Below are 15,533 nucleotides of genomic sequence, written 5' to 3'. Positions count from 1 at the left end.
ATTTCTTAAAAAGATCAACATACACGTGCTTACCATATGACCCAGTAACTTCATTCCTAAGTATTTAACCAAGAGAACGAAAATAGGTCCATACAAAGACTCGGACACCAACGTTCATAGCAGTTTTATTCATAGTTGCCCCAAACTGAAAATAATCCTTGTCCATCAACATGTGAATGGATAAACAAATGGTAGTATGTTCATACAATGGAATATGATTCAGCAATGAAAAGGAACAAACTACTGAACATGCAACATGAATGACTCTAATAAACTATGCTGAGCAAAAGCAGATAGATTACATAGTATATGATTTCATTTCTATGAAACTAGAAAAGGAAAATCTAATATACAGTGACAAGAAACAGGAAAGTTGTTGCCTGGTGCTGGGGATGTGTGCGAAGAGAACAGACTGGGAATAGACACAGGAATCCTTTCGGAACAATGTAAGTGTTCTATTTGTTGATTGTGGTGTTACACAGGTGTATACATCTGTCAAAACTCGTCACGCTAAACACATAAAGCAGAGGCATTGTATGTATATAAATTATTACTTAGAGTTGATTTTAGTGTCATGCATAATAAATATTTTAAAGTGTAAAATTTACAATATTGATATGTTTAGCATAAAACCCAAATTTTGTGGCAGAATAGGTTTGTATATTACAGTTAATAGTTTCTCCTCCAATTATTTCTTTAAAACATTGAATGTGACATGAGATGTAACATTTTCAGAGTGGCTATATTTTTTAACAAAGTTGAATATAAAATTTTGGGGAAAAAACTTTGAAATATCCTAAGAGTAAATTACATGCCAACAGACTTCTAAAACTGTCCCTTTAGAAAGTGAATAATTTACTGTATACTACATATAAATAGGGGGTACCAAAATGAATGAAAAATGGGGCCTGTCCTCAAACGCCCTCCAGTGCTTTTTAGTGGATAAGAAACTCACACAAATAAATGTATTCCAAGATAATGTCAGAAACATACCACCTTTCATATGCCAGGCACTTCCACTGATTTAATCCATACAACAATCTTTACAGTTAGGTATTATTATCCACATTTTCAAATGAGGCAGTTGAACTCTGGAGGGATTAAGAAACTTGCCCGAGGTCAGAAGCTAATAAGTAGAGATTTTGATGTTCTTCCTGACACCAAAGTCCGTATTCTATCATCAAATGCAGAGTAAAAGAAATTTGAAAAGTGGATCGCAGAGTGCTATGGGAATAACTTGTCTGGGGGCTCAGAAAATCACTTTTGAATACTTGAAGAATGAGTCTGATTCCAACAGACAGATTGCAGGAGGATCTTGCAGGCTGAGGGCTCACCATGAACACGGGGGTGGGAAAAACAAAGAAGCTTGAGGATAAGTGAGTTGTGCACTTTGACTAAATCTTAAAAGTATCAGGCGAGAGGGAGACTAGAAACACGTTGAGAACCACTCTATTTTAAAAGGCAGGAGTGAATTTCTGAAGACTTGAGAGAAGGAAAATCATACTGAAGAAGGCTCTTTCCCAAGGTTAATCTGGCAGCAGTATACTGAATGCAGAAGGCATGAGGGATGCAGGAAATGAGATGAGTTTCAGTCTGAGAGAGAAATGATAAAGCCCAGAGCTAGGCTGGTGGTCAACTTCAGCATGAAGAGGGGAATGAATAAGGAAATATCTTGAGACACAGCAGAGTCCCCCCAAAAAGGGTTTCATTTGCTTATTTGTTGAAGCAAAGGTGCCGTTAAGATACGAAGAGGCTGATTGTCTACGTGAAATAGGCTATTTCATGAAGCAAGATCCCTGTGGTTGTGAGAGGGTTAGCGATTAAGAACATAGATGGAGGAATTAGGTTTCAAAAAGAGAAAGGACCCTTCTTTCTCAGACAGGCATAAAGGAAGTGGAGACGGAGGTATTTTGAGGCAGGGAAAAGAAAGTTGAGGTGGGAGCCTGCTTGAAAGCAAGGTGTCCCCAAAGCAAAGAAGACTTGGAATAGCTTTCTACATATAACATTGTTTCACTTTTCAAAACATCTTTTATCAATCTACACATTAGCCCTTGTCTTTAGGGTAAAACTGGATTAGTTAGCTTGGCTTCAGAGCTGTCTACTATAACCTGAACCCAGGGGAGCCAATCGAACATTTATCTCTTATGAAGTGCCCGTCACCAAAATACTCTGACCCAGCCAAGCAGGTCTGTTCATTGTCTGTAAACTGATCTGGCTAACTTTTAATCCAAACTTCCATTCTTTTCTCCCTACCCAAACTGCTATTTTCCCTTTCCTGTTTGTGTAAGTCTCATTCACTCTTCAAGGCTACATTCAATACCAATGTTTCCAAGTGGCTTTCCCTGATTGCTTCAGCTCATACTGGATCTTTATTCTTCCACAGAATTAGTTTGTACTGATAATGTGTCATTCATTTTAGCAGCTAATTGTATATTGTCTTCTGCTTTTACTTAACACACTTGTGTGTGTTTTGGCTGTGGGGAAGAATTGCATACCAGTGATCATGAACTGTATTTTTTAAAAATCCTTCTCAAAGGCCAATTAATGTTTTGCAATATTTAATACCTTTATTGAGGTATAATTGACATACAGTAAAGTGCATGTATTCAAAAGGTGCAATTTAATAAGCCTTGGCATATGTATCATCTGTGAAACCTTCATCACAATCAAGATAGTGAACACGTACATCATCCCAGAGAGTTTCCCTCCTCCTACCCCACCCCACCCCATGTGGTCTCCAGGCAACCACTGATCAGTTTTCCATCACTTTATTTATTTATTTTTTGCGGTACGCGGGCCTCTCACTGTTGTGGCCTCTCCCATTGCGGAGCACAGGCTCCGGACGCACAGGCCCAGGGGCCATGGCTCACGGGCCCAGCCGCTCCGTGGCATGTGGGATCTTCCCGGACTGGGGCATGAACCTGTGTCCCCTGCATCGGCAGGTGGACTCTCCACCACTGTGCCACCAGGGAAGCCCTCCATCACTTTAAATGAGTCTACATTTTCAATAATTTTATACAAATGAAACCATACATTGTACACTCTTTTCATCTGGCTTCCTTCACTCAGGATAATTATTTTGAGAAGGTCCAGCTTCATGGGCTTGCAACTGGTGTAGTCCCACAGGATCCTGTGCTTAAAAGGGCCTGACACTTGGTTTAATGCTCTATTGTCACTGTTTTGAAATTCTTAATAATATATGAACAAGGGAACCCATATTTTCATTTTGCTCTGTGTTCTATGAATTATGTAGCTGAATTATGAATCATGAATTATGAATTAGAGATTCATCCATGTTGTGTATCAGTAATTGACTCTTTTATTGCTGGGAAGTATTCTATTGTATGGATATACCACAGTTTGTTTATCCATCCACCACATAATTTGTTTATCTACTCATGCTTAGATATTTGGTTTTTTCCCAGTTACAAATAAAGCATCTATGAACATTCGTTGACAAGTCTTTGTTCGGATCTATGCTTTCATTTTTCTTAGGTAAATACTTAGGAGTGGAATGACTGGCTTGCATGGTTGGTATATGCCTAACTTTTTAAGAAACTGCCATAATGGGCTTCCCTGGTGGCGCAGTGGTTGAGAATCTGCCTGCCAATGCAGGGGACACGGGTTCGAGCCCTGGTCCGGGAAGATCCCACATGCCGCGGAGCAACTAGGCCCGTGGGCCACAACTACTGAGCCTGTGCATCTGGAGCCTGTGCTCCCAACAAGAGAGGCTACGATAGTGAGGGGCCTGCGCACCGCGATGAAGAGTGGCCCCCGCTTGCTGCAACTAGAGATAAGCCCTTGCACAGAAACGAAGACCCCACACAGCCAAAAATAAATAAATTAATTAATAAATTTAAAAAATAAAAAAAAGAAACCGCCAAAGTATTTTCTGAAGGGGTTGTACCATTTTACATTCCCACCAGCCATGTAGGAGACTTTCAGTGGCTCTGTATCCTGGCCAACACTTGGTATGGTCAGTCTTTGAAATTTTATATTAATGTATTCTAATTGCTGTGTTGTGCTATCTCATTGTGGTTTTAATTTTCATTTCCCTAATGACTAATGGGCTGATCTTCTTTTCATGTGCTTGTTTGTCAATTGTGTATTTTCTTTGCTTTAGAGACTATTCAGATCTCTTGCCCATTTTCTTAATGGTACAATCGTGTTCTTATTGTTTCGAGAGTACTTTATATATTCTGGATACAAGTCCTTTATCAGATATATCATGGGCACATATTTTCTCCCAGTTTGTGAGTTGCTTTTGTTTTGATGAAGTCCTATTTACTAATTTTTTTCTTTGATAGATTATGTCTTTGATGTCATATCTAAAACTCTTGCCTAACCCAAGGTCACAAAATATTTTGTCCAGTTTTCTTGTGGAAGATGAATAGTTTGGAGTTCTACATTCAGGCCTATAATCCATTTTGAGTTAATTTTTGTATATGGTGTGAAATATAGATTGAAGTTCCAATTTTTGCTTATAGATATCCAAGTGTTCCAGTACCATTTGTTGAAAACCTATCCTTTCTCTGCTGAATTGCCTTTGTATGTTTGTCAAAAATCAGATGTCCAAGGCTTCCCTGGTGGCGCAGTGGTTGAGATTCCACATGCCGATGCAGGGGACACGGGTTCGTGCCCCGGTCCGGGAAGATCCCACATGACTCAGAGCGGCTGGGCCCGTGAGCCATGGCCGCTGAGCCTGCGCGTCCGGAGCCTGTGCTCCGCGACGGGAGAGGCCACAGCAGTGAGAGGCCCGCGTACCGAATCAGATGTCCATATATGTATGGATGTATTTCTCAAATGTCTATTTTGTTCCATTGATTGACTTTTCTATCTTTATACCAGTACTATACTGTCTTGATTATCATAGCTTTAAAACAAATCTTGAAATCAGAGTTAGTGATTTGTGTTGGTGACAGTGTTAGTGACCGTGTTAGTGATGTTAGTGATACAATGTGATATGTAATGTGTGTTTTTAGCATAAAGTGACAAAACTTAACTAGGCTTGATGTGGTTATTTCAACAGGATAAGAACAATGATATTAATGGGAAGTGATGTCAGTACTGAACAGAAAAAAACAATTAAAAATTTTAACCACTTTTTCTATTTGTAAGTATCACAATAGGAATGAATATGAGAGCGAAGAAAGCTGGTAGATTCAAGAAGAGAGTATATATAAAATGCAGCTGAAGTACAACTAAAAGCAAATACAAAGAGAACGAGAACTGAAATGTTAAGAGTGAGAAACCTCTAAACACAGAGGTACTAATCTAGAAAATGATAAATTGAGCACTGTATTTTGGGAGGAATGTTGGAATTAATTTAATTTTTTATTGATGTGAAAACTGAGGCACAGTGATGTCATTACCTAGAGCTTACTAGCATCTCCTCTAAAATAGAATCAATCCTACAAATGTGGTTCTAGGCAGAAAGTTGAAAGTCCAACCTTTGTAAGTAAAATCCTTCTCTTCTACAGTCATATTATTATAAGTAAGACATTCACTCTCGAAGAACAATTTCATACCTTACAAAATTGATAATGAAAGATACACATATGCTCTTATAAACATTAATTATGTTAGACTAAACACAATACAAAAAGTAGTATTTTAAGTGCTCCTTTGGGGAACATTTGCTGCATAGGCACAGATATAGCAAGGGAATTTTAGAATGAAGCTGCCTTTTCCCTTCTTATATATTTCCTTACAGTAAGCACATTCATTTTTCACTGTGCCCAGAAACTTTGAGCTTCATAATTGGAGTCATCTGTTTTGAAACTCTGTGGCTTATTTTAACACGCCTGGAAGCCTCTGAAAAGTCTTTGAATGGTAAATGCTGAGGAGGAGCAGATTCCTTGGTGACGTCTTCATTTTCAAAGATCCTTCATGATACACCAGCTGCAAACTGAGTCAGCGGAATCACCATAAACCCTCACCAACTGTTGTGTTGCTAATCCAGTTACCCAGTCATTAGCAGTCATTAGGTTAAAGAAGATGTATAATCTTTATAATAAGAAAGGGGTCAAAAGTGGAAGTCAAGAGTTGAGCTATAATAAATCAAGGGAGTTTATATTTATTATAAAACTATCTTTTGTTGTGAAAAGGCTATTTATAGACCCTTGCATTTTACAGATTGGTCCAACCTGCTCAAAAAAAACATGTTAAACCATGTTAGTCAGAAGAAGCAATTGTTTTAGAATTATTTATTAGGAGAGCCTGGGGAGGTGGGGCAATCTTGCTGGGGAATGACCTGAGGGTGTGGTTTTCAAACATTTTTACCTTCACTCATATTTTTAAGTGATCGTCTAAAAATGTTTCATCAAAACTATAAATTGTTGCAGAGGATATTCTTGCTGGTGATTTTTAAGCAGCTTTATTGAGGTGTAATTGACATAAAATAATCTGTACATATTTAAAATGTACAATTTGATAAGTATTGACATATATATATCCATGAAACGACTACCACCACTATCAAAATAATGAAGATATACCATCAACCCATCCCTTCCCAATTTCCTCATACCCCTTGGTCATCTCCAGTGAATCCATCTAGATCCAAACTTAATTTTGTTAAAGGCTTTCAAGAAGAAATTATATTTCTTTAATAGAAATAGAGCTATTCAAGTTAACTATTTCTGTCCTGAGCTTTAGTAGTTTGTGCAGTTGAAGGAATTTGCCATTTCCTTTAAGTTATCTAATTTATAGTTATAGAGTTGGCCATAATACTCCCTTATTATCTTTTTAATATCTGTAGCATCTGTAGTGATGTCACTTCTCTCATTCCTGAAATTTGTGATTTGTATCTTTTCTCTCTTTTTTCCCTCATCAGTCCAACTACAGTTTTATCAATTTTATTTATTACCTTTTATTTTCCCCTATTGTTTTTCTGTTTCCTTTTTCATTACTTTCCTCTCTGATGTTTACTGCTTGCATTCTTCTGCTTTTTTTGGGTTTCATTTGCAATTTTTTCTAGATTCTTAAAACAAAAGCTGAGACAATTTATTCGAGACCTTTTTTTCCAGTATATATGCTATATTATAAATATCCCTCTAAATACTGCTATAACTTCTTCCCATAAATTCTGATATGTTGTATTTTCAGTATCATTCCATTCACAATACTTATTTTTCATTTTTATTTCTCCTCTGACCAATGGGTTATTTAGAAGTGTTACTTAGTTTCCAAATATTTGGGGACTTTTAAATATTCTTCTGTAATTTATTTTTAATTTAATTCTATTGTACTCAGAAAACATACTTTGTATGACTTGAATCCTTTTAAATTTATTGAGATTTGTTTTATGGCCTGGAATATTCTCTATCTTGATAAGTATGTCATGTGTACTTAAAAAGAATACGTAATCAGCTTTCATCAGATGTAGTGTTCTATCAGTTTCAATTAAGACAAGCTGGTTGATAGTTTTATTCAAGCTTCTACAGCCTTACTGACCTCTATCACTATCAAGACAGGGGAGTTGAAATTTCCAACTATAATCATGGAGTTGTCTATTTTTCCTTGAAGTTCTATCACTTTTTGTTTGATGTTCTTTGAAGTTGTCACTATTTGCAAAACTATATAGTTTTCTCATATTCTCTTGATTATTTGACTCTTTTCATTAAAAAGTGATGTTCTATATTTCTGGTAATAGTCTTTGATCTGAAACCAACTTTGTCTGGCATTAATATAACTGTTCAAGTTTTCTTTTGGTTAGTGTTAGCATGGTATATGTTTATATACCATGACATAGTCGTGTATTTAAAATAGGTTTCTTGTAGATAGCCTGGTAATTTTTGATTAGATGTCAGACATTGTGTATTTTACCTCGTCAGGTGATGCATATTTTTGGGTTCCAGCATGTCTCCAGTGCTCTGCCCTGTAAACCGTAACAACCTTGGCCCCTCTGGACCTGCAGCTCTGTTTTCTCATCTCAAGGAGACTGAGCTCTATGCCATGGCCTGGAAACTCTATCCAGGCAGTAAACAAGGGCAATCATAAGGCTCACTTTGTGTCCCACCTCTCAGGGATAACTCTCTTTTTTGCCTGATGTCCAGGGTCACTGAGAACTGTTGTTCATATATTATGTCTGTTTTTTCAGTTGTTTCCAGCAAGAAGATAAATCCAGTCTCTGTTATTCCATCTTGGCCAAAGGCGAAGTCTGAAACCTATATTGCTCTAACGTTTTTTCTTGACTTTATCACTAAGACCATCATTATAATATTAAGTAGTAGTGTGAAAATGGGCATTCTTGTATGGCTTCTTTTTATAGAAAAATCATTCTCTTTCACCACTGAGTGCGATGTTAGGTCTAAGTTTTTTGAAGATGCCTTTTGTCAGGTTGAGAAATGTTTCTTCTATTCTTAGTTTGTTGTTTTTATCACAAAGGCTTTTGAATTATGTCAGATGGTGTTCTTCTGTACCTATTGAGATTTTCATATGATTTTTCTCTTACATTCTGTTAGTATTGTCAACTGCATTGATTGATCTTCAAATACTAAAGTAACTTTATATTCCTGGGATACTCTTTCCTTAGTCATGGTGTATTCTCTTTATATTCCTGTAAATTTATTTTTTAAAGGATTATTATACTCCTTCCATCGAAGGTTGGATTTTATTTCCTTTCCCCGTTAGTGCAGATGCTGCCACAGCTTGTCCAGTAGACTATGACTGAAACGCTGCTGTGCCTGCCTCCTACCTCAGGTGTTAAAAACTGGAGGTTTTCTCTTCCTGCCTCTTGCAACGCGCAGCCCGATATGCTGACACGCAGGAGGTTCCCTGTAGGTGTTCTGGGCTGCAGCCCCAGTGACCCTGCCGACTGCCAGTATCAGTGGCCAGACAGGTAAGTGTGCAAGCTTTCGAATGACTGCAGCCCCAGGTGTAAAGTCATCCCAGCCTTGAGCCACCCCTGCTGACACTGTGTGGAAGAAAGCCAAGCTGTTCCTGCAGAGCTCTGTCCACTTTTTTGATTTGCAAGCAAAGGAAATGATTATTGTTGTCCTAAGTCGCTAAGGTTGGATGGTTTTTATGTAGTAAAAGACACTTGGAACAAATATAATATCATTAAGTGCTATGATAGAAACGGCCAATAATCAACTAACAAATACTTATTACATGCCTAGTACAGGTCAGGTGCTGAGTTAGGAAAGGCTTTTGGGAATTGAAATTGAGTGGAGGTTTAGAGAGGGTATGGAATCAGAGCAGGAAAGGCAGAACGAATTGCTTGTTTGAAGACATGGAAAGTATGGGGGCACCAAAAAGACTAAAGTAGAGGGGCTGAAAAAAGACTTTAAAAAAATGAGGGACTTCCCTGGCGGTCCAATGATTAAGACTTTGTGCTTCCTGCAGGGGGCATGGGTTCGATCCCACATGCCACTCAGTGTGGCCAAATATAAATAAATAAATAAATAAAATTTAAAAATGAGATTTTCAGGGGCCAGTTCTGTAAGGATGTAATGCTAAGGAATTAGAATTTAATTATTTATTTAATGACTGTATTCCCCATAAGCTATACTCCATAAAAGAGCTTTTATCCCTATGATATTTCCAGCATCTAGTATGGTATTTGTACACATAAGGAGTTAATAAATATTTATTAAATGACTGAGTGACTGAAGAACCATATGAGAATTTTAAAGGAATAACATAATCAGATTTGTGTTTTAGAAAAATCATTCCAGCAGGGGTGTGGAGAATGGTTTGGAGACAGGTAGGTGTATTAACTCAGCTGCCATGAGAAAATACCATAGACTGGGTGCCTTAAACAACAGAAATTTATTTATTTTTTACCGTTCTAGAGGCTGGAGTCTGAGATCAGGGTGCCAGCATCGTTAGGTTCTGGGGAGCTCTGTCTTCCTGGCTTGCAGATACAGGTGCCTTTTCATTGTGTCCTCACATGGCAGAGAGAAGAGAAAAAGGAAGGTCTCTGGTGTCTATTCTTATAATGGCACTAATCCCACCATGAGGGCCCCACCCTTATGTCCTCATATAAACCTAATTACCTAATTATCTACCAAAGGCTCCATCTCTAAATGTCATCACATTAGGGGTTAGAACTTCAACATATGCATTCTGTGGGGACACGATTCAGTCCATAGCAGTAGGAAAGGAGAAAAACATAGTAGGAGACGAATGTAATAATTCATCCAAAGGATGATAAGAGTGTGAACTAAAGTAGTGTTAGTAATGTTCCTAGGATATTTCTTTTCCTAAACCTTAGAATTATAGTTTTTTCCTGGAGAACTCCAATTGCACGTTGCTGTCTTGTTTTTAAAGACAGAAGAATTTTCAAAATCAAATAAACAAAAAAAAAGGGATTTAACATTTTAAAATTAACCATAGAATTTCATAAACACATATTACAGAAACACTTGAAAGTGTCTCTACAACGTTTTAAAAACTATGGTGAAACTAAAAGTGAAACTCATGTAGTTTTAATGTTTTAAGGGATAATAATGGAAAGCTAACCTCAAAATACAAACCACTTGCACTTTTTCTATTTGGTTTTATGTTAAATAATATTAAAAATGTTTATTATTTATAGCATATTAATGATAAAAGCCCCAAAGAGCTATAACCATTCTTCTAGGTCAGAATACATAGATACTGCTATCAAGACTAATAGTTGTGTTATTACTTCACTATCTCCAGTGCTCACATATTGATGATCAAGGCTTGAACAATTTGATCACTAGCTTATCGCTGGCAACAGAATTATTCAGTGAAGCACAAAGTACATCCAAATGCATCTTCATAAATATTTGGCTCTGATACATGGCGATTATGATAATGTGCCCCAGACACTAATGCCCGGGAACTTGAGGTAGACACCTGTTTCTGTCAGCCCACTAATCAAGAACCGGTTTTTGAGAGAGAATGCTCTGCTTCACATATCAAGAGTGATGTTTTGGAAGAATTGTATACTCATCACAATGAAACACAAGCAAGTTTTGGTACTGGCTCCTTAAAATGTTAAGAACCGGTGGCACTAATGTACCACATTTTTTACATTGCTGTGTTAACTTTTTTTCTGCTCTTGAAAGACATATAGAATCATCACTAAAATATCTGGAAAATATAAAGTGGCTAAAGAGCAAAATATCACAAATCTTACCATTCAGAGATAATCGCAATATTCTCACCTATTTCCTCTCAGAATTTAAAAGTTGGGGGTATTTTGTAATCTCATATGGTTTTGTAAGCTGCTTTTACAAACATGTATTTAGATGTCTATCTATGTAAATATAGATCTATATTATCACCTTTAATAGCCGGGGAGTTTTTACATTGTGTGTACTATGATTTACCGAACCAATACTAGTTAAAACGATTACTTACACTTATTTAGCGCTTGCTGTATGCTGGGCACCTAAGGGCTTCGTTTGTGTGAATCCATTTGATCCTCACAACCTGATTATTACTCCTGTTTCATACCAATGAGGAAACTGAGGCACCAAGAGGGAAGTAATGTGTCCAATCCCTAATGTCGGGCATTTTCGTGTTTAACAATGCTCTGATATTATAAACAAGGTTGCCATGAATAGATTTGTTCACGTTCTTAAAGAATGTCTTTAGGATAAATTGCAAAAAGTAGAATTGTTGGGTCCAAAGGTATTCACGGTTTTAAAAGCTTGTGTTACATACTTCCAGGTATTTCTCGTAGGGAGATTGTAATAATTTCATCCAACATTGTGAGTGTACGATTCCCCACATCCCTGACTCTTTTTCTTTGTCTCAATGACAAACACGTTATCTAGATGCTACTCTAGTCGTCATTTTTCACTTTTAGAAATGGGACTTCATTCTTAATGGAGGTTTCTAAGCCCTCCTCGTATTCCACAATACCAATCCTGTTGTCCACACGTTGTAAACGTTTACATGCTACATTCGGAAGTGCTCTAATTTTGGTAGACTTACATAACTTCAATTTACATGCAAGATGCTCTAAGTTCCTTCCAAGAGGGATGCAAAAATCTCTAGAAGATGCTCCTTAACATTTCTACAGGATATAATTTTTTTTGTAAAGTTATAAATAAAATGACGAAATAGTTTAAGTTATTACGAATCACTAATCAATCGCTAGCTCCATTTTTCAGTTTTCTCTTTTTGCTCGGTTTGGGGGGGGGCGGGTATCGCAGACCTTCTTGCGCTGTGCCACTGCTTTGCCAATCACCGTAATCGCTTAGTGAGTGCACAGTCACTCAGTAGGTGCCAACGCCCAGCCAGAAGTGCTTTTGACCGAGCCTCCGAAGCGGGCGTTCGGGGCCTCTCGGGAAGGTGCCAGCGCAGCCTCAGCCGCCGCGAGCAGCCGCGCGCCCGACACTCCCCTCGTGGGGACTCTGGCCAAGCCGCCCCGCTCACATGACTTCACCGAGCAAGTTCCTCGTCACCGCAGGCAGAGAACTGAACTCACAGCCCTATTACTTAGATGCCCCCGAGTGAAGGGGCTTCCATCCCCCTCCCCAGGGACCACAAAGTTGTGACAGCCGACGGAACGGGTGGGAGAAAGAGGTCTCCCCTCTCCCCAGCCTCGACCCCTTTTCTTTCTACTCAGCCTGATTCACGCCTGGGCTCGCTAGTCGGCTTCGGCGCGCCCGGAGGACCCCGTCCTCCGGAGGCTCACGACCAAGGCCAAAGCAGGAAGCGCAGGCATCACGGCCACTTTCCCGTGTGGCTATTCAAAGCGGAGCCGGGCGGAGGGGGCGCTGGGGTTGGGCCGGTTTGGGCGGGGCAGGTTCCAGGCAGGTTCTGGGCAGGCGGCGCCGAAGGCGCCCAGATTCCCGACAGGCTCCGCGCGGGGGGCCTTCGCGGCTCCTCCGCTCCTGTCGCCGCCGCCGCCGCCGCGGTAGCTGGGGGTCTGTGAGAGGCGGAGCTGTGGCGGACCCCGGGGGGTCCGTCTCGGTCGCTGTTTTTGCCTGAGGAGCCTTCCTTCCTCGGTCGTACCCTGACTCCCGCGGTGTCGAGGGGAAGTCCCTGCGGACACCTCAGCACGCAGTGGAGATGCCTCTCTTTGCCACCAATCCCTTCGATCAGGACGTCGGTAGGTGCTTCTGCCGCCCCCTGTCCACCCCCGGCGAACCGCGAGCCCGCTCTGCCCGCTCCCGGTGGACGGTCTGGACGCCCGGGCCGGGCGAGTCCTGCCCCTTCCCTGAGGCTCTTTCTGTAAGAGTTTGGAGGAGGTTGGGGGCTCGGCGCATCCTCTTGGAAAGAAGGGGGGACTGTGAGAGCCTGGGAAACGGGCCTTGAGCTGGGGCTGTGGGTTCCTAAAGAACTGCTGCAGAGGTGGGTGTCGAAGGCCGCGGAGGAACAGCTGGGGCGGGAGCTGGTGCTAGGAAGGTGCTTCTGGGAGGACAGAGTCGAGAGCTAGGGAGTCTCCACTAGCGTAGGATGATAAGCCTTATGATAGAGTGTTTCCCGGGACACATGTCAGACGTCTGGAACTAGGGGAATGTTTTAGGTTGGCTTCCTTAGGGGACTTTAAAATCTGTGATAGAACTGTAGCGGGAGGACAGAGCTTCTGGTTCAGGGTGGACTGTCAGAGATCTTGGGAGAGAGTGATGAAGATGGAATACTTGGCAACAGTGTAGACGTCATTGAGGGCCAGAGACACTGGGCTGCCTTCCTTGGGTAGGTCTCAGTACTTTAAGTGTGGAAGAGGACCTGGGATCCGAAAATGCTAATTTGTTTTGAATTTGAAATGGTCTGTTTTTGGTTTTCTAAATCATGGGTTTTAAGTACTGATCATACCAATTCAACAGGTTAGGGGTGTGTGTGTGTGTGTGTGTGTGTGTGTGTGTGTGTTTTCCTGGTCTGAGGGTAATAATTACAGGAGTTTGAATTTTCGGGGAGAGAATTTTGGGGTGATTTGAATGCGCCTAGCATTTGGGGCACACAAGTGTGGAGTGAAAACAAGTTAAATACCGTGCCTAATTGCTAGAGTAAAGAAGAATAAGGACACCCTAATGGAGTTGCTTTTCGTGTCTTTGTATATCTTAATGATAAAAGGTTTGAATCTTCGTTGTTTTTTTGTTTTGTTTTGTTTTTTGAATCTTCTTTTTAACTCTGACTTACAGCCTGCCACTGAAGCTTGAAGTTTTGGGTTAAGACTAGAAAAAGGTTCAGTCCCGTCCCTGCCGCTGCCTAGCTCAGAGTGGAATCATGGGCAAGTTACTGAAGCCCTTTGAGTCCCAACGTCCTCGTCTTTAAAGAGAGGGAAAACACATTCTGTTTGTGGTTCAGTGGAATAGTATGTGTAGAGGGGCCTCCTACAGTGCCTTTATATAGTGAGCACCGACTAAATGATAGCTTTCTTCGGTTCCAGTTTAAATGAATGTCCTGAATCTTAGCAGTGGATGGAACTTTAGAGATGACTAGTAATAGTTAATAAATAAATAATTGGGGAATTACATTTAATTTAATAAGCACTTAACACACACTGTTTAGAGGACACTGCTCAGTGACATAAGAGAGTGATGAATAAGCAGCATGCTGCTGTTCTCAAGCAGGTTTATAACTTACCACATTAATTTCCAGGGCAAATGCTTAAAATAAAACAATTTCTTAATACCTTCTTCTTCTGTTTCCAGCACCTTGATCTAGTTTTCATGTTCGTATGTAATCTAGCTTCCAACTACCCAGTAACCTTTATATCCTGTTGCCTTTTGAACCCACATTTCCAGTGGATTCTTAATGTCACACCTTTCCCAGTACCTACGCCACCCAGTTCAGACACAGGCTCCTTCTTGCTTTTATACTTTTGCTTGTATTATTTCTTCTACCTTTCTTCACCTACTTATGATTAAAAGTCAACTCAGAATCCAACTCATACCTGAATCATTTCCTGATTACTCTAACCTAGGGTTTCTTATTAGCGACACTATGGATGGTTTGGACCAGATAAATGTCTTTGTCGTGGGCGTCTGTCCTCTGCAATGTAGGGTGTTTAGCAGCATCCCTGACCTCTTCCCACTAGATGCCAGTGGCACCTCTCCCCACCGAAACCCCAGTTATGATTTAAAACATCTCCAGACACAGCTAGATGTCCCCTGGGGGCACAAAATAGTTTCCAGTTAAGAAACACTGCTCTAGCCCACTGTAATCTCCACCCTTTTCAAAACTCCTGCGACACTTTTTGTCTTTACCAAATTATTTCGCATTAAAGATAGTTATATCTTGTATTAAGCCACTGAACTCTTTTATTCGTTGCCACAGAGTAGGTGCTTAATAAAAGTTTGTTGAATTGAGAACGTGTCCATGGAGCCTGTTAGACGGTAAGCTTCTTGAGTGTAGGAACATTGTTTTGCTCCAGAAAAAGCTTACTTCTTGTTTGTTTGTTTTTGTTTTGCTTTTGTTTGTTTGTTTTTGGCCACGTTGCTGTGTGGCTTGGGGATCTTAGTTCCCCATTGAACCCGCACGCACCCTCGGTAGTGAAAGCGTGGAGTCTTAACCACTGGACCTCCAGGGAACTACCAGAAAAGCTTACTTCTTAAAGTTAGGTTTTAGTGTTTGGATCAATTCTCTCCTCATGATCGATG

The sequence above is a fragment of the Physeter macrocephalus genome, chromosome 11, assembly GCF_002837175.3.
Source record: "Physeter macrocephalus isolate SW-GA chromosome 11, ASM283717v5, whole genome shotgun sequence".
In the NCBI taxonomy this organism is placed as follows: domain Eukaryota; kingdom Metazoa; phylum Chordata; class Mammalia; order Artiodactyla; family Physeteridae; genus Physeter; species Physeter macrocephalus.
This window is presented reverse-complemented; position numbering follows the sequence as displayed.